Below are 19,824 nucleotides of genomic sequence, written 5' to 3'. Positions count from 1 at the left end.
AAGAGATGCCAGGTCTTTGTTCTAAAGACATCCGCAAGTTCCAGAGTTTATTTGTTCTTCAGAAGCTGGTCAGATGAGGTGACTTTATGGGAACTGTGTCTATATTATAGTTGTTAGGAAGCAGGGAGAGAGGATTGGACAGTACAGATAAATATAATGTAAAGACATTGATGATCAGAGAGGACTGTCACTCCATAGACGTGTGATCTGACTAATGATCTCAGGCCTATGTGGGAAATAAAACTGGATATATATATATATATATATATATATATATGGCAACAGGAGAATACAGCAGCACACTGCTAGCACAAATATATAGATGAAACATGAGTATATAGATAAAACATGAGTATATAGATAGATAGATAGAACATGAAAAGCTATACAGCTGTAATGCAATAAATGAAGATATGAAACTATGAAAATATGAGGTACTTAGCTTGCAAATTTGGCGCCAAATAGCGTGGACCGTCCCACCACGGTAAGGTGACCTCATTCTGGGACGGACCCTACACTGTGTATATGCCTCTGTGTGAACAGTACAACAGGCATTGCAAGGTCTGAAACATCCAAGGCACCTTATATACACCTAATAGAGGTGGGTGAGGTGCAGGAGCCAACATGGAGGTAGCCACTCCCCCATATGTGTAATACAACCAAAGGATAAATTGGCAACACTATTAATTCCAAACTATTGTAAAAACCTGGCTTGCATGTGCAGGCTGCTGGGCTAAATATACAGCAACAGGATAATACAGCAGCACACTGCTAGCACAAAGATATAGATGAAACATGAGTATATAGATAAAACATGAGTATATAGATAGAACATGAAAAGCTATACAGCTGTAATGCAATAAATAAAGATATGAAACTATGAAAATATGAGGTACTTAGCTTGCAAATTTGGCGCCAAATAGCGTGGACCGTCCCACCACGGTAAGGTGACCTCATTCTGGGACGGACCCTACACTGTGTATATGCCTCTGTGTGAACAGTACAACAGGCATTGCAAGGTCTGAAACATCCAAGGCACCTTATATACACCTAATAGAGGTGGGTGGGGTGCAGGAGCCAACATGGAGGTAACCACTCCCCCATATGTGTAATACAACCAAAGGAAAAATTGGCCAGCACTATTGATCCAAACTATTGTAAAAACCTATATATATATATATATATATGTATAGAAGCTTACTTAGCATTCGCACATGAGACAGAGTCCCTGAGGATCCCCGCCACATAGGAGGTCACCAGTATTAAAATGGTTCATTGTACCTAGGAGCCGTGTAATAGATTTTCCACTGGGGCCCAGGAGACCAATGTTGCACATCTAATAGATAATTTAATGTCCCTGATGTATACAGCTATTTGTGAGCTTGCATTCTTTGCTTAACGAACCCACTCACAGAGATATTGATAGACTATATGAAGTAGCATTGTTAGATCTGATATAGAATATCACTGCCCTATGAGGTCAGAATCCTCCTTAAAGTGGACATGTGGCCAACCCGAAATTGAGAATTTACTGTCATTAAATAGCCTAGGTTGCTCTGATCACACACCTTTTACAGTTGATATGCCCTTGATACGCCCTCCTGTTCCTGAGATATGTGGGTTTTTATTTTGTCTGACAATTCAAGGAATCAGTCAGATGGGAGTGACCATAATTTTTACAATGGGAGTGACGGGCAGGATCAGGTGATGGGAAGGATTATATTGTCATGGGGGTGTGAATGTTTTACATTGAGGGGCATGTCTGCCTAATACACACCCCTGAGGCCAGGTTTCCACACAGATTTTTTTTTTTAAAAACTGCCATTGCAGTTTTTGAGCCAAAGCCAAAAGTGTATTCAAAAGGAATGGGGAGAATTAAGGAAGGAGTTCGACTACTCCTTCCTACTGGATCCACTTCTGGCTTTGGCTCAAAAAATGCAGTGGCAGATATCCAAAAAAAACTGTGTGGAAACCTAGCCTGACTATCCTGCCCATCACCTGATATTCACTTCCATTATTGAAAAAACAAAAAAAAAAGGTCCCGCCCACTGTCCCACTGATCAAAGAGATGATAGATGAGGCCATGTACCGGCAAATTGTAGGTGAGAACCTCCTTCCCTCTACTAGGACATTCAAAATGGGTGGAAATCTGTAAAGGGAACTGAAGTTTTGAGTTGCCAATTGTGAGCCTTGAAACCTCAATGACTTGGAGAGGATCCGCAAAGAGATGTGTGCAAACCTGGTGGCCAATTACAAGAAGTGTCTTATCTCTGTGATCGCCAACAAGGGTTCTCCACCAAATACTAAGCCATGTTTTGCAAAGGGGGTCAAATATTTTTTCACTGAGTAAAATGCAAATCAATTTATACCTTTTACTGTAAAATGGTAAAGACTAGAGTTGAGCAAGCTTTTCAAAAGTTAGGCTCATCTGGCTCACCCAACTTTTGCAAAGTGTCCAGTTCGCATTGAACACGTTGTGGCTGCGCAGTGCAACTTAACTCATTAGTCACCGTAAACAAGTCACTGCAACATCCTGCTGCGATGAGTGCTATACGCCGGCCCAGCAAGGATGTAATTTATTAGCGCCGCTGTACCGCACTAGTTAACTCCTGGGGGTGTATACATCATACAGCCATCTATATGGCTGCATTATGTATAAAGTAAAGAGCGTGAAACTTACCATCTGGTTGCTGGTCTGGGCCTCTCCTTGTGTAGCTCAGTCTCTAGGGATGACGTCACAAGGGACAGAGCTACATTGGAAGAGGCTCGGACAAGCAGAAAGATGGTAAGTAACTCTCTTTACTGTATACATGTAGATGGGGGTATAATGTATACATCCCCCCCTAAAATGTTAGTGCTAATTAACTCCTTCCTTGCTGGGCTGAGCTGTACTCACAGCTGTCAGCTGCAGGCACAGCTCAGATCTGACACTGCCTGGTTTTGTACAAGCTGAACCTGGCAATATTCAAAAGTTCAGCAAGCCGCAAACCTCCTAAATTTCAGATTGAATTCAGGTTCAGGGGCCTCGGCTCCCTCACCTCTAGTAAAGACACATTTTTAATTTAAACTAGCTGAGTACCTGGCGTTGCCCAGTTTTTCCTACCTAATCCTTGTGGAGGAGGAAAAGCAACAAAGGAGGAAGTAAGTACTTGTCTTCATATCCAGACCTCATATCTCAACCTTATATCCCATCTTCATATCTTGACATCATATCCCGTCCTCATATCCCATTCTTATATCCCAAACTCATATCCTAACTCATATCCCGTCCTCAAATTTTGTCCTCATATCCCATCCTAATATCCAGTTCTCATATCCCATCCTATTATCCCGTCCTCATATCTCATCCTAACATCCAGTCCTCATATCCTATTCTCATATCCCGTCCTCAGGTGGGGCTGAGTTGTGATGAAGAGATTGTAGGCCGAAAATAGAATGAGGCGTGGTTTTGTGGAAGTGGGCATGACTTGCAAGCCGGACCAATGCACAAAAAGGGTAGAAAATAAAATGGGTGTGGCTTAAATGGTGGGTGTGGCTTTGTGAGATGGGGTATGGCATGCAGGAGGGGTGTGGCCGGACTGACGCACTCACCAGTAGATGCAGAGATTGGAGTAAGGTCCTGGAAGTCCTACTGTATATGCTTGCATAGGACTTAAGACAAAAACACCATCCTTTAATTATCATATATTTTTATTTGACATAAAAGTAACATGTGAACTAAGTTTCATCAAAATATCTCCAGCCATTTAGAAGTTATGTTGGAACATACATTTCCAATAGACTTGCATGGAACTTAAACAAAAACCCAGACTCTCGCAAATGGGGGTGGGTTAGGGTTAATTTACCTATATAAGTAACATGTGTACCAAGTTTTATTGAAATATCTTCAGCCGTTTGGAAGTGATGCTGGAACATACACACACATTGAGTTTTATATATAGACTAGCTGAGTACCCAGTGCTGCCTGGTTTTTCCTACCTTATCCTTGTGGGGGAGAAAAATCAACAAAGGAGGAACCTTTTGTTCCATCCCTAAATCCTGACCCCATATTCCCTCCTCATATTCCTATCTCATATCCTGTCCTCAAATTTTGTTCTCATATCTTGACCCCATATCCCATCCCTAAATCCCAACCTTATATCTCGACTCCATATCCTGTCCTCATGTCCCTTCCTCATATACCAACCTCATAACCTGCCCTCATATCCCGACCTCTTATCCCGTCCCCATAGCTACCGTATTTTTCGCCATATAAGACGCACTTTTTCTTCCCCAAAACTGGGGGGAAAAAGTCGGTGCGTCTTATACGGCGAATACACCCCTATCGCGGCGGTCCCTGCGGCCATCAGCGGCCGGGACCCGCGGCTAATACAGGACATCACCGATCGCGGTGATGCCCTGTATTAACCCTTCAGACGCAGCGATCAAAGCTGACCGCCGCGTCTGAAGGGAAAGTGACACTAACCCGGCTGTTTAGTCGGGCTGTTCGGGACCGCCGCGATTTCACCGCGGCGGTCCCGAACAGCCCGACTGAATAGCCGGGTTAGTGCTTACAGGACACCGGGAGGGACCTTACCTGCCTCCTCGGTGTCTTCTCCGTTCAGGGATCCCCTGTATGGCCGGCGCTCTCCTTCCTCGTCATCACGTCGTCACGTACGCGCGTCGGCGTGCGTAACGATGTGATGGCGGCGACGGAGAGCGAGGATACTCGGCCGGCAGCAGAGACGTTCCGGAGCGACGGGGACACGGCGACAGCGATGGAGCGACATCCAGGGCAGCGGTGACGGGTCCGGAGCGGCGGGGACACGTGAATATTACATCCTATGCAGTGGTCTTCAATCTGCGGACCTCCAGATGTTGCAAAACTACAACTCCCAGCATGCCCGGACAGCCAATGGCTGTCCGGGCATGCTTGGAGTTGTAGTTTTGCAACATCTGGAGGTCCGCAGGTTGAAGACCACTATTGCGTTCAAAATCTTAATTTTTTTTAGATTTTGCACCTATAAATTGGGTGCGTCTTATACGCCGGTGCGTCCTATAGGGCGAAAAATACGGTAATCCTCATTTCTAATCTTCATATCCCATCCCCATGTCCTCCTGTACCCATATCTAATTCTCATATATCATCCTCAGGTGGGGATGTGTTGTGGTAAAGATATTGTAAGCTGAAAATAAAAGGGGCGTGTCTTAAAATATGGGCGTGTCTTTGTCATGGCATGCAGGAAGGGTGTGGCTTACCAGCCGGACTGATGCATTCACCTGAAGCAGAGCAGAGCTTGTGGAGTAAGGCACCAGAAGTCCTATATACTTGCATGGGACTTGAAACAAAAAACCCATCCTTCACATATGGGGCATGTTAGGGGTTAATTAAACTATTATTTATTTTTATTTGACATATAAGTGACATGTGACCAGGTATTATCAAAATATCTCCAGCTGTTTGGAAGTTATGCAGTAACATATATTTCCCATAGACTTGTATGGGACTTTAAATAAAAACCCCGACCCTGGCAAATGGGGGTGAGTAAGGGTTAAATCACCTATCCTATGTTTGTTGTTGACATATAAGTAACATGTGTGCCAAGTTTCATGTAATATCTTTAGCCATTTGGACGTGATGCTGGAACATACACACACACACACACACACACACGCATACAACACACACACACACATACAACATACACACATACACACACACATACAGACATACATACACACATACAGACATACACACACACACACACATACAGACATACACACACACACACATACAGACATACACACATACACACACACACACATACAGACATACACACACACACACATACAGACATACACACACACACACACATACAGACATACACACATACACACACACACACATACAGACATACACACACACATACAGACATACACACACACATACAGACATACACACACACACACATACAGACATACACACACACACACATACAGACATACACACATACACACACACACACATACAGACATACACACACACATACAGACATACACACACACATACAGACATACACACACACACATACAGACATACACACACACACATACAGACATACACACACACATACAGACATACACACACACATACAGACATACACACACACATACAGACATACACACACACACATACAGACATACACACACACATACAGACATACACACACACATACAGACATACACACACACACATACAGACATACACACACACACATACAGACATACACACACACATACAGACATACACACACACACACATACAGACATACACACACACACACATACAGACATACACACATACACACACACACACATACAGACATACACACACACATACAGACATACACACACACATACAGACATACACACACACACATACAGACATACACACACACACATACAGACATACACACACACACACATACAGACATACACACACACACATACAGACATACACACATACACACACACATACATACAGACATACACACACACATACAGACATACACACACACATACAGACATACACACACACACACATACAGACATACACACACACACACATACAGACATACACACACACATACAGACATACACACACATACACACACACACACATACACACACATACATACACACACACATACATACACACATACACACACATACACACACACATACAACACACACACACACACACATACAGACATACACACATACATATACACACACACACATACAGACATACACACACATACAGACATACACACACACATACATACACACACACACACACATACACACACACACATACATACACACACATACATACACACACATACAACACACATACAGACATACACACATACATACACACACACATACATACACACACACAGACATACACACATACATACACACACATACATACACACACACACATACAGACATACACACACACACACATACATACACACACATACACACACACATACATACACACACACACACACACATACATACACACACACATACACACACACGTTGAGTTTTATATATAGATTATTTCACAGTCTATGTTTTATATATACTGTAAAATCATGTCTAATGGTAAAAACATCTCATCTTTAAAAAGTTACGAAAAACTATTTTTTTTTTTTTGCTCTAATGCAGTGTTTCCCCAAACGGCTGTCCGGGCATGCTGGGAGTTGTAGTTTTGCAACAGCTGGAGACACACTGCTCCAATGCTTTGTTGTCTCATCTATTTTTAAATGTATTCTTTTAATAAGAATTGTGCCTCGTTGTAATGCGGAAGCGAGTAATACTCATCTGTGAGTTATTGGAAAGTGATGATAATTTACTTCACTACACAATGGGAAAACTGTTGTGACTTGTAAAATACCAAGCGGAGATCCATTAGTAACAAATCACTCCCCTGATATCCGGAATGTTAACCGCACAACGTACAAAGTATCATTACCTAGAGTGAAATATCGCTGTGCATTCTCGGCATTATAATAGGTTAGAAATTCTCTTTCCTGCCTTCTACCCCACACACTGTCGGACCTGGGTTATTTTTACTTTGGCAGAGAGGGCTGGCACAATCTCAACATTCTATTTTTATGTCCTTTAAACAGAACTTGCTTTAGTTTCATCAATATCCAGTTACTACCCAAAGGGTCCAAGTGTACTGTGTCCAATGGGTTTGAGTCTGTTAGGGCCAAATTGCTATCATACAGGGAGATCTAAGCAGATATACCAATGGCCAAGGCAGGAGAACGGTCAGGAACAAGTCAAGATTAGGATCCGAGTCATGACTTAGTAGTCATACACAGGAACAGTAGCCAGGGAAATAAAGAACCTCAATTAGGGCTGGGTTCACATCACGTTTTCCCCATACGGGAGCGCATACGGCAGGGGGGGAGCTAAAACCTCGCGCTCCCGTATGTCATTCATTTCAATGAGCCGGCCGGAATGAAACGTTCGGTCCGGTCGGCTCATTTTTGCGTTGTATGCGCTTTTCCCCCGGACCTAAAACTGTGGTCAACCATGGCTTGAGGTCCGGTTCTAAAAGCACATACGGCGCAAAAATGAGCTGACCGAACGTTTCACTCCGGCCGGCTCATTGAAATGAATTACATACGGGAACGCATACGAAAGCATACGGGAGCGCGAGGTTTTAGCTCCCCCCTGCCGTATGCGCTCCCATATGGGGGAAAACGTAGTGGGAACCCAGCCTTACAGGGCAAAGTGTGGGAGAAGTAGCTCATGCTCAGGGCTACCTAGGGTGTACGTCCATAGAATTTGAATAGCTACAATGTAAGGGGTGATTAAAGGGGTACTTGGGAGGGGGAAAAAATTCAACTGGTGCCAGAAAGTTAAACAGATTTGTAATTGACTTCTATTTAAAAATCTTAATCCTTCCAGTACTTATCAGCTGCTGTATGAGCCAGAGAAAGTTGTGTAGTTATTTCCAATCTGACCACAGAGCTCTCTGCTGCCACCTCTGTCCGTGACAGGAACTGTCCAGAGCAGGAGCAAATCCTATATAGCAAACCTTTCCTGCTCTGGACAGTTCCTGAATGGCTATGTTCACACAGTGGAATGTCCACATGGAAATCCCACAAACAGCAGAGCGCCGGCTGAACATGCCGTCTCATAGACGGCAATGCATTTCCAAGCAGAAAACATTGAGCGGCAGAAGCTGGATCATTGTTTTTGCGGATGCCAGAATCAGGATATCTGCAGAAGATGTTGCTGCCGCGAAACTTCTGCTGTGTGAACAGAGCAGCAGAATCCTATTGAAATCATGCGGAATATTCATGCGTAATTCCGCACTGACATTCTGCCGTGTGAACATACCCTTAAAGGGTAGCAGCTTTTCTAGTATTGTGCCGCCCTTCTGAGAACTATTATTAACATTCTCATCTGTAATTGTTGCCAATAAAATCTTTGTTCAGCGGACTGTGTATAAGTCTGCCACACTCGGTACCACTGGGCCTAAGACCACATCCTCCCTCATCTCGAAGACCGGCGGGCCTGCCACTGCTCCGGTACTGTTTCTCCAACATGTGTCCCACACTCCTAGACATGGTTCCCCTAAAATAACAGCTGATCCCTTGGGGTTAGAGAAACTGTAGGACGTGCATTGATTGCCAATATGTCACTTAAATGGGCTCTCTCATTAAAACAGATGTTTGCTATTGCACTCCTTATGGTAAATAGAAAAGATGTTCTATGTTTTATTTGTGCTTAAAAAAGCTCAAGAGCACATTTTCCCCCATCTTAGGCTGGGTTCACACCACATTTTGTTAAATACGGCTCCCGTATACGGTTGGGAGGAGGGGGGGCGGGGCTTAATCGCGGCGCCCGCACTCAGCCGTATTCGGGAACCGTATTTAATGTATGTCTATGAGCCGACCGGAGTGAACCGCAGCCTCCGGTCGGCTTCGTTTTCGGCCGCATACGGTTCCCGAATACGGTTGAGTGCGGGCGCCGCGATTAAGCCCCGCCCCCTCCTCCCAACCGTATACGGGAGCCATTGCATTGCCATAGAATGAGATTTGCCATAGAATGAGATGGTCCGCCTCCATCACATCCTATTGGCTCACTCTTGTCACGTGACATATTTAAACGTCACACATCGATGCGCACAGCAGTGTCAGTTTGGCTATCACAGGGAAAGGATCTCCTCTCCCTGTGATAGCTGAAGCTGCACGGAGCTATCGGGATCCCGATGCCGCTGTCATCAGTGTGCGTCCCCGCGAGCGCCCCACGCCCGCAGCTCTACTCCCCGTCCCCCGCAGCTGTACTCCCCGTCCCCCGTAGCTCTACTCCACGTCCCCCGTTAACGCTCAGGGAGCGATCCACAGCGCTATCGGGATCCCGATGGCGCTGTCATCAGTCTGCGTACCCGCGAGCGCCCCACGCCCGCAGCTCTACTCCCCGTCCCGTTAACGCTCAGGGAGCGGGGAACAGAAAGTAGAGCATCGGGCGCAGGTTAAGTTATTCGCGTAGTGCTGCGCATGCGCAGTACTACTTTACCTGCGCCCGATGCTCTACTTTCTGTTCCCCGCTCCCTGAGCGTTAACGGGACGGGGAGTAGAGCTGCGGGCGTGGGGCGCTCGCGGGGACACACACTGATGACAGCGCCATCGGGATCCCGATAGCGCTGTGGATCAACAGTAAATGTATATGAGCCAGCCGTATGAGCTGCGTAAATGTGTGAACTTCTGTTGGGCAACAGAGGCCATGAGAGCTCCGTACAGCTTCAGCTATCACAGGGTGAGGAGATCCTCTCCCTGTGATAGCCAAACTGACACTGCTGTGCGCATCGATGCATGACGTTTAAATATGTCACGTGACAAGAGTGATCCAATAGGATGTGATGGAGGCGGACCATCTCATTCTATGGCAAATCTCATTCTACGGCAATGCACCGTATTTAACAAAACGTGGTGTGAACCCAGCCTTATACACAGACTTAGGACCGAGGTCCAAACACAGAAAGTGCAGCCTGGAGTGCTGAGGGGGTGTGTCCAACCAACAGCATATGGCAGTTAAGTGTGCGAGGAGCTATGATTGGATGAGGCTGGACACACACCCCTCAGCACTCCAGGCTGCACTTCCTGTGTTTGGACCTCGATCCTAAGTCTGTGTATAAGATGGGGGGAAATGTGCTTTTGAACTTTTTTAGCACAAATAAGGCAGACAAACCATAGAATAAGGGTGCATTCACATGACGATTTTTCGTATACAACCGTATAGCAAACCATATACATTGACTTCCTATACAAAAAACTACACAAGATGTATCCGGTTGTGTATGTTTTTGTATTTGTATGATTGTGTGCTTTTTTTTGGCATGCACCACGGTGTTGCATCCTGTTTTTCTGTTTACAAAGGATTTCGTGTCCTTTATAATAAAAAAAAGTATACAGTTTTTATAACATTGTAGTCAATGAAAACCATATTGAACACATGATTGAATACAGTTTTGTCAGTTTTTGAGGGATAAGTTTTACAAAACAAAAACTGAATGAAACAAAACAGTATGGCAAATCGTGATGTGAATGTAGTCTAAGAAAGAAGAAGGGTTCGAACAAGGCTGATGCTCAGAATTAAAGGGGTACTCCAGTGGAAAACTATATATATATATATTTTTTTTTTTTTAAATCAACTGCTGCCAGAAAGTTTAACAGATTTGTAAATTACTTCTATTAAAAAATCTTAATCCTTCCAGTACTTATTAGCTGCTGAATACTACAGAAGAAATAGTTTTCTTTTTGGAACACAGTGCGCTCTGTTGACATCTCTGTCCATTTTAGGAACTGTCCAGAGCAGCATATGTTTGCTATGGGGATTTTCTCCTACTCTGGACAGTTCTTAAAAGTTCTACTCTGGACAGTTCTTAAATTAGATTAATAGATTAATCTAGAATAAAAATATTGTTATAAGAATGAGGCACCATAGTAATATATGTATATTTATTAGCTGTTACCACAGTAACACAACCACAAGGCATTAATGAAATCACTTGACTATGGCCTGAGGAATAATCTTTTGGCAGATCACTAAGCAATGACAATACCCATCCTTGTTTTTAAAGGGGTACTCCCGTGGAAACCTTTTTATTTTTAAATCAACTGGTGCCAGAAAGTTAAACAGATTTGTAAATCACTTCTATAAAAAAAATCTTCATCCTTCCAGTACTTTTTAGGGGTTGTATACTAAAGAGAAATCCAAAAAAGAAATGCATTTCCTCTGATGTCATGACCACAGTGCTCTCTGCTGACCTCTGCTGTCCATTTTAGGAACTGTCCAGTGCTGGAATAAATCCCCATAGCAAACATATGCTGCTCTGGACAGTTCCTAAAATGGACAGCAGAGGTCAGCAGAGAGCACTGTGGTCATGACATCAGAGGAAATAATTTCTTTTTTGGATTTCTCTTTAATATACAGCCCCTAAAAAGTACTGGAAGGATTAAGATTTTTTAATAGAAGTGATTTACAAATCTGTTTAACTTTCTGGCACCAGTTGATTTAAAAAAAAAAAAAAGTTTTCCACGGGAGTAACCCTTTGACCCCTTCCCGACCTATGACATACCTGTACGTCATGAGTGGGAAGGTGTTCCCGACCCATGACGTTCCAGGTACGTCATGAACATTTTTGCCGCTACTTGCGGCATCCCGCAGCGCCCGGTAAGATGGTGGCTATCACTGATAGCCAGCCATCTTACCATGCGACCACGGGGGGCCTTCAGCTGTTAGATAACTACAACCCCCAGCATGCACGGACAGCCAAAGGGCATGCTGGGAGTTGTAGCAGTATGCCTCTAGCTGTTGCAAAACTAAAAGTCCCAGCATGCCCTTCTGCTGTAACTGCATGCTGAGATTTGTAGTTTTTGCAACAGCTGAAGACACACTGGTTGCGAAACACCAGTTTGTTATCTAACTCCGTGTTTCGCAACCAGTGTGCCTCCAGCTGTTGCAAAACTACAACTCCCAGCATGCACGGACAGCCAAAGGGCATGCTCGGAGTTGTAGTTTTGCAACAGCTGGATGTTTGCCCCCCCCAATGTGAATGTACAGGGTACACTCACATGGGCGGAGGTTTACAGTGAGTGCTGCAAGTTTGAGATGGCGCAAATTTTGCGCTGCAGCTCAAGCTCCCAGCGGCAAACTTGATGTGAACCTCTGCCCGTGTGACTGTACCCTAAAAACACTACACTACACTTACACTAACCTAAAATAAAAAGTAAAAAACACTACATATACACATGCCCCCCTCCCTCCCCAATAAAATGAAAAACGTCTGGTACGCTACTGTTTCCAAAACGGAGCCTCCAGCTATTGCAAAACAACAACTCCCAGTATTGCCGGACAGCCATTGACTGTCCAGGCATGCTGGGAGTTTTGCAACAGCTGGAGGCACCCTGTTTGGGAATCACTGGTGTAGAATACCCCTATGTTCACCCCTATGCAAATCCCTAATTTACCTCAAATGTGCATGGCACTCTCTCATTTTGGAGCCCTGTCTTATTTCAGGGCAACAGTTTTGGGACACATATGGGGTATCGCCGTACTCGGGAGAAATTGCATTACAAATTTTGGGGGGCTTTTTCTTCTTTAACCCCTATGAAAAGGTGAAGTTGGGGTCTACACCAGCATGTTAGTGTATAAAAATAAAACATTTTACACTGACATGCTGGTGTTGCCGCATACTTTTCATTTTGACAAGAGGTAAAAGGGAAAAAAGACCCTCAAAATTTGTAATGCAATTTCTCCCGAGTACGGAGATACCCCATATGTGGGCGCAAAGTGCTCTGGGGGCGCACAACAAAGCTCAGAAGGGAGAGTGCACCATGTACATTTGAGGTGATTTGCACAGGGGTGGCTGATTGTTACAGCAGTTCTGACATAAACGCAAAACAATAAATATCCATATGTGACCCCATTTTGGAAACTACACCCCTCATGGAATTTAATAAGGGGTGCAGTGAGCATTTACACCCCACTGGTGTATGACAGATTTTTGGAACAGTGGTCTGTGAAAATGAAAAATACAATTTTTCATTTGCACAGTCCACTGTTTCAAATATCTGTCAAACGCCAGTGGGGTGTAAATGCTCACTGTACCCCTTATTAAATTCCATGAGGGGTGTAGTTTCCAAAATGGGGTCACATGTGGGGGGGTCCACTGTTCTGGCACCATAGGGGCTTCCTAAATGGGACATGCCCCCCAAAAACCCTTTCAGAAAAACTCACTCTCCAAAATCCCATTGTCGCTCCTTCCCTTCTGAGCCCTCTACTGCGCCCGCCGAACACTTTACATACACATATGAGGTATTTCCTTACTCGAGAGAAATTGGGCTACAAATTTTAGGGTGATTTCTCTCCTTTTACCTCTTGTAAAAATTCAAAAATTGGGTCTGCAAGAACATGCGAGTGTAAAAAATTAAGATTTTGAATTTTCTCCTTCACTTTGCTGTTATTCCTGTGAAACACCTAAAGGGTTAAAACACTTACTGAATGTCATTATGAATACTTTGGGGGGTGCAATTTTTATAATGGGGTCATTTATGGGGTATTTCTAATATGAAGACCCTTCAAATCCACTTCAAAACTGAACTGGTCCCTGAAAAAGTATGATTTTGAAAATCTTGAGAAAAATTGGAAAATTGCTGCTGAACTTTGAAGCCCTCTGGTGTCTTCCAAAAGTAAAAACATGTCAATTTTTTGATGCAAACATAAAGTAGACATATTATATATGTGAATCAATATTTTATTTATTTGGAATATCCATTTTCCTTACAAGCAGAGAGTTTCAAAGTTAGAAAAATGCAAAATTATCATGAAATTTTTAGATTTTTTACCAAGATAGGATGCAAATATCAGTGAAATTTTACCAATAACATAAAGTAGAATATGTCACGAAAAAACTATCTCGGAATCAGAATGATAAGTAAAAGCATTCCAGAGTTATTAATGTTTAAAGTAACAGTGGTCAGATGTGCAAAAAATGCCCAGGTCCTGAAGGTGAAAATGGGCTGGGTCATGAAGGGGTTAAAGGGGTTTTCTGGTACTATATAATTAATGGTCTATAGGAAAATCCATCAAAATCAGATCAATGTGGGTCCTACTCCTATCAATGAAGTGACTGAAGGGACCATGGTGCTCGGGTAAGTGCCACGTCTCCTTCACTGTTTACCATGCACAGCTCCAAACACTAAGTACCCATCATTGTTTACCAGGCACAGCTCTAGGCACAGCCACTGCCAAAAGTATAGAGCAGTGCTTGGGAAACAATGTCATGCCATTTTTGTATACTTCTTCCCATTTTTTCATGATTCCTCCTAAGACTTTCTACATTGATGGCCTTTCCTTAGGATAGGCCATTGATATCTGATGGATGGATTCTGGGGACCCCGATGGTCAGCTGTATGGGGGGGGGGGGGTCACTGCGTTCATGCAAGCACTGAAGCCTTTTTATTTCCTACCAGACACAGCTCCATACAGTCAGTAGTACAGGCGTTATCTGGCACTGCACCTCATCCTATAGAAGTAAATATTTAGTACGCAAACTAGGTTGGTTGTAGCCCACATGGCATCATGACATGAGGCTGGTGGGACAATTTCTTGCTTTGGGTTTCTTGTATCAAAATCTGTGCAAAGGAAAAGTTGCCCAGTTGCCCATAGCAACCAATGAGATTGCTTCTTTCATTTTGCAGAGGCCTTGTTAAAAAATGAAAGAAGTGAGATGATTGGTTGCTATGGGCAACTTTTCCTCTGGAAGGTTTTGATAAATCTCCCCCATGGACCCTATAACACGTTGTGATTACCCACTAAATAGGCCCATATTGCCCTGTGTAATAGGACCGGTGATCAGCTCATGAACAAGCGTGTTTTTCCACCGATTGGGTTGTTTTGACCCAACAAAAAACCATCACTCATGATCCTTTGTTTGGCCATCCCCACACGATGCTCAAGCCCTGTAATAGACTCTGTAAATAAGCGCTGATCTTTGAGGTTGGCGGTCGTTTACAGCGAGTTTTGGGCTGTCTCACTGTGCGTGAGAGCTCCTGGTATGAAGAAATGTATGTCACGAGTCTTTTGTGTTATATTTCTCTTAGTAAAGAGGTTGTTGAGACAGATCCTGTCAATATGTCTTATGAGGGTCATAGAAGGGGGAACCTCACCCATTGAAATAGCATGAAGAACCAATCTGTAAGAGGATCTTTCTTTCTGGCTGACATGTTCCATCTATGCGCCATGTAATGTGTGCAGATATGACTTATTGCAGATGTTGAGAAATTGATAAAAAAAAAATAATAAAAGGGTTATTGCTGCTCACTCATTCTGATATCCACTGCTCAGAAAGTGGTGTGTCTGAGGCAAGCACTGAGCCCGCCCTCACTGCAAACATTTCCTCCCTGAGTCTGCTGTGCAGTGATGGATCTCTTCATTCAAAGACTGCAGGCTACTTTGAAACCCGTTTTTATGCTGCAGTCTGATAGGACAGGAGTGAGCACAGAGGAGTGCTAGTCCCGCCCTCACTTTATGCACTTTTTCCTTCCTATACTTCAGCTGGGACAAAGATGATGTGCAGCCGGACAGTATTATGTTCTGGATGGTATAGGAACCCCTAGTGGTCTTTTTTTATAAGTCATGATTTCTATAAAAAGGAAATATCATTTTTTTATGAAGTATATTAGAAAGGTTAATGTTTTATCAAGATTTACAACATATAAAAATTTTTTGTTTTAGACAGTGCCTATTTAACTAGCATCCCACCCTACATGACCAAAAATGTATCCCCTATGCGCAGGACCACTGGGACCCCCTGCAATCTCCTGTATGGGGCCCCAGCTATGCCCAGAAAGGTACGTGTTGACCCCCAGCACAAATAGTGGCTGAAACACCCCCTATATCTCTATGGGAGAGCTAAAGATAGCGGAACGACTATTCCATCGAGATATATGGATATCCCGCTTCATGTGGGGGCAGAGAGCCAGGGCCCCATACAGGAGGTCCCAGCGGATAGGGGATACGTTTTTGGGCACATGATAGATCTCCTTGGATTTGACAGTATACATGTAGGTAAAGCAACACGTGTCTAAGGCTGTGCTCACATCTATACAGCGGCTCCATCAAAAAAGTCCCACGATTTATTTCAAGTAAAATGACAGACATCCTGATATAGACCCATAGTCCATGGCAGGGTTTCCTAACCAGTGTGCCTCCAGCTGTTGCAAAACTACAACTTCCAGCAAGCACAGATAGCCGAAGTTGTAGCTTTGCAACAGCTAGAGGCCCATTGGTTGGAAAACATTGGTCTATGGTGTCCCATTGGTCTATGGTGTCCACTAAGTGTGGGTTTTGGCACCGATATTTTCTTATTTCTGTCCTTACAATGGAAGAGAATAATGTATTGCAGATATGAATTTATGGAGCCTAGTTTAGCCTTGGAAATTGAAAAAATTACTGTATTGTACCAAGTGATTCACTGGTTTGTTTCCTAGGAAACCTGACCTGACATATTCCGATTCGCTATGTGTACCTAGTGAAAGTTATGTAAGTAGCTCTGCGTGTTCCAACAGATTATCTCGTATGAACAATAACTTGCCCGAGTCAAGGCAACCACTGCCTACTTCCAATAAGCTGTACAATCAATTCTGCATATTCGCGGTCCAATGTGCGTTTTTATTTTTTTATAAAGTATATTGATTAGTTGGTTAATGTAAAGCTACAAATAAAATCAAAGGACAGCTACAAGTTAAAACCTGGGGCTGTCCCTAAGAATTATGGAGAGTGGCCAAGAATGTGCAGCTTCCACTCATGGTGTGTGCCGGTGCCAGCCTAATGTCAGTGTGCACGGCAGGATTTGGCATTCATCCACATATTCAGATTGAAGCTGGCCCTTGAAAATTGCAGGGATGAGAGTAAGCAGGCCGAGACAAGCCTGCTGGGACACACTGGTTAGGTGATAAACTCAGCTGACTGTGTGTGTACTGTACGAGGCGCCCAAGGCACATGTACAGCAGCGAGTGCATACAGAATGAGAGACACACATACATATATACAAATAGCAACGAAGGTGGATAGAATAATATTAGAATGGTGAAGTCTATATTACTCCGCAATATTATTAGTCTATGTCAAGGCTTTCTAAGGCTAGGTTCACATTGCCACTGTGCTCCATCACGTTAAAGGACAACTCCAGCAAAAAATGTATTTATCTCCTTTCCACAGGATAGGGAAAAGGTAGCACAATGGACTCCACCAGGTCACTCGGATCCCATTGACTTGAATGGGGTCTGTTGGAGATCCGGTAGTTTACAGGAGTTCTGCAGAGAGAAAAAAAATAGTGCATGCACTATTGTTATCTCCGCTAAAATTGACAGAATTACCGACAGAGCTCTACATAGCGGATGTAAAAGAGACCTAAACTAGGTGCCGCGACACATTAGTGTGTCGGCGGCAGTCCCCAGGTGTCCCGTTCTGCAGCAGCAGTCACCGCTGGTCACTGTTCTCAAGTGGCCCTGGCCTGTTCTGATGATCTTGAACATATTGGATATGATTTATTTCTCCAGAGTACCACTTTAATGGGAATGTGTCATCAGAAAATTACCTTTTTTTTTTTTTTTTTTAAATCAAGTTTTATGTTAAACATTTTTTTTATGTTAAACATACTAACATTTTTTTTTTATGTTAAACATATTTACATATTTTTTTTGTTAAACATATTAAACATGAGTTTCGGTTCCCCAGAGTACCCCTTTAACCTAAGTGTAGCAGACCCTTTTGTTGAAGTGTGGCAAAGTTTGCAATGATCGTTCTTGGAAATCTTCTCAGATGACAAAGTACCAAAAAGACTGGAACTAAATAGTAAATTGTGGTAAAATGCTGTAAATCACCAACTGCTAAATGCCAAACAGATTTTACAATGATTTACTGTCTCCATGTAGCATAAAAATGGTCTTAATATGGACTACGGTTTTGTGCACAAAAGCAGGTATGGAGCCGTCAATAGCGCTGTCAATGTCATAACAGCCTTCTCTTCTCACCATCCTCCTGAGGTCCCAGTCACTCGATGTGCTGCATACCAGGAAAATGGTCAAATGCGCCACCTTCAGCACGAGCACCATTGGTTCGCCAACCATGTATAAACTGTTTCTTGCTCTGTGTAAGCTTGGCCGAAGAATAAGTGTGAAAAGAAAAATTCCTCAAGCTGTCGGGCTCGAGGAAGCATCCTACACATATGCATAATTACTTAAGGCTTATGGAAGATTATGGACCATTATTTCGAAAACCCTCCATGATCTGCAGCTAGATAACTCCATCTCTGAGACTTATTTCTGGATTTCAGCATTGCTTACAGGCTTATAGTAATTCCATGAGGGGTTACTGTGATTATACAAAATCATTTACGGTAGTTTTCTATCATCTCTTAGGTAAAAGTTTGTAAAGATCCCCCCTATGCATGATGATAAATTTGTAGCTACACACAAAGGAACATAAAGAATTTGCAAGGTAACTATAACATAAAAGACATAAAATACCACATATAACAAAAATAAAAACCCTTGGATAAACTATTCTAGGGATGCAATTAAAGGAAAACAGTCATCACCCACACTAAACCCTGGGTACACTGGGTTATACTGTGGGTGAACAGGAGTCCAATGTGGGGGTCACTGACTAAAATACGTACTTTAGGTCTGGAGAAATGTCCCACCGAAGATCTGCTGCTAGATTCTCTGAATTGCGCATGGAGACGGGCCCCGTTGGCTCAATTTGTATATTGATTGTCTGTGACATGGAGTCACCGGTCTCATGATCATGAGTCACAGACAATAAATATGCAAATCAAGCCGATGGGGCCCGCCTTCATGCACAATTCAGAGAAGATAGAAGTGGATCTTCGGTGGGACATATCTCCGGACCTAAGGTACTTATTTTAGTCAGTCACCCCTCATCGGTCTCCTGTTCACCCACAATATAACCCAGTGTATTGGGTTTAGTGTGGATGAACAGGCTGACAGTTTTCCTTTTAATGGGTGTAGAGACTGCAAGAAAACTTGAGCCTGAAGAGGTCTAATGGCCACAAAATCAGACCCATGGCATGGGATAGCTGGGGTCCCCTTTCAGTTTACCATTTACACTATTTCAGTTGTCATGCTGATTGAGAAAATTCTCAGGTCAGATTTTATACAAATTTTTATGTGACAAATGCACTGATTCACACACAAACCTAATCGGTTGGGGGCCACACAGAATTCC

This window comes from Hyla sarda, chromosome 5, assembly GCF_029499605.1.
Source record: "Hyla sarda isolate aHylSar1 chromosome 5, aHylSar1.hap1, whole genome shotgun sequence".
Lineage (NCBI taxonomy): Eukaryota > Metazoa > Chordata > Amphibia > Anura > Hylidae > Hyla > Hyla sarda.
Note: the sequence above shows the minus strand (reverse complement) of the source record.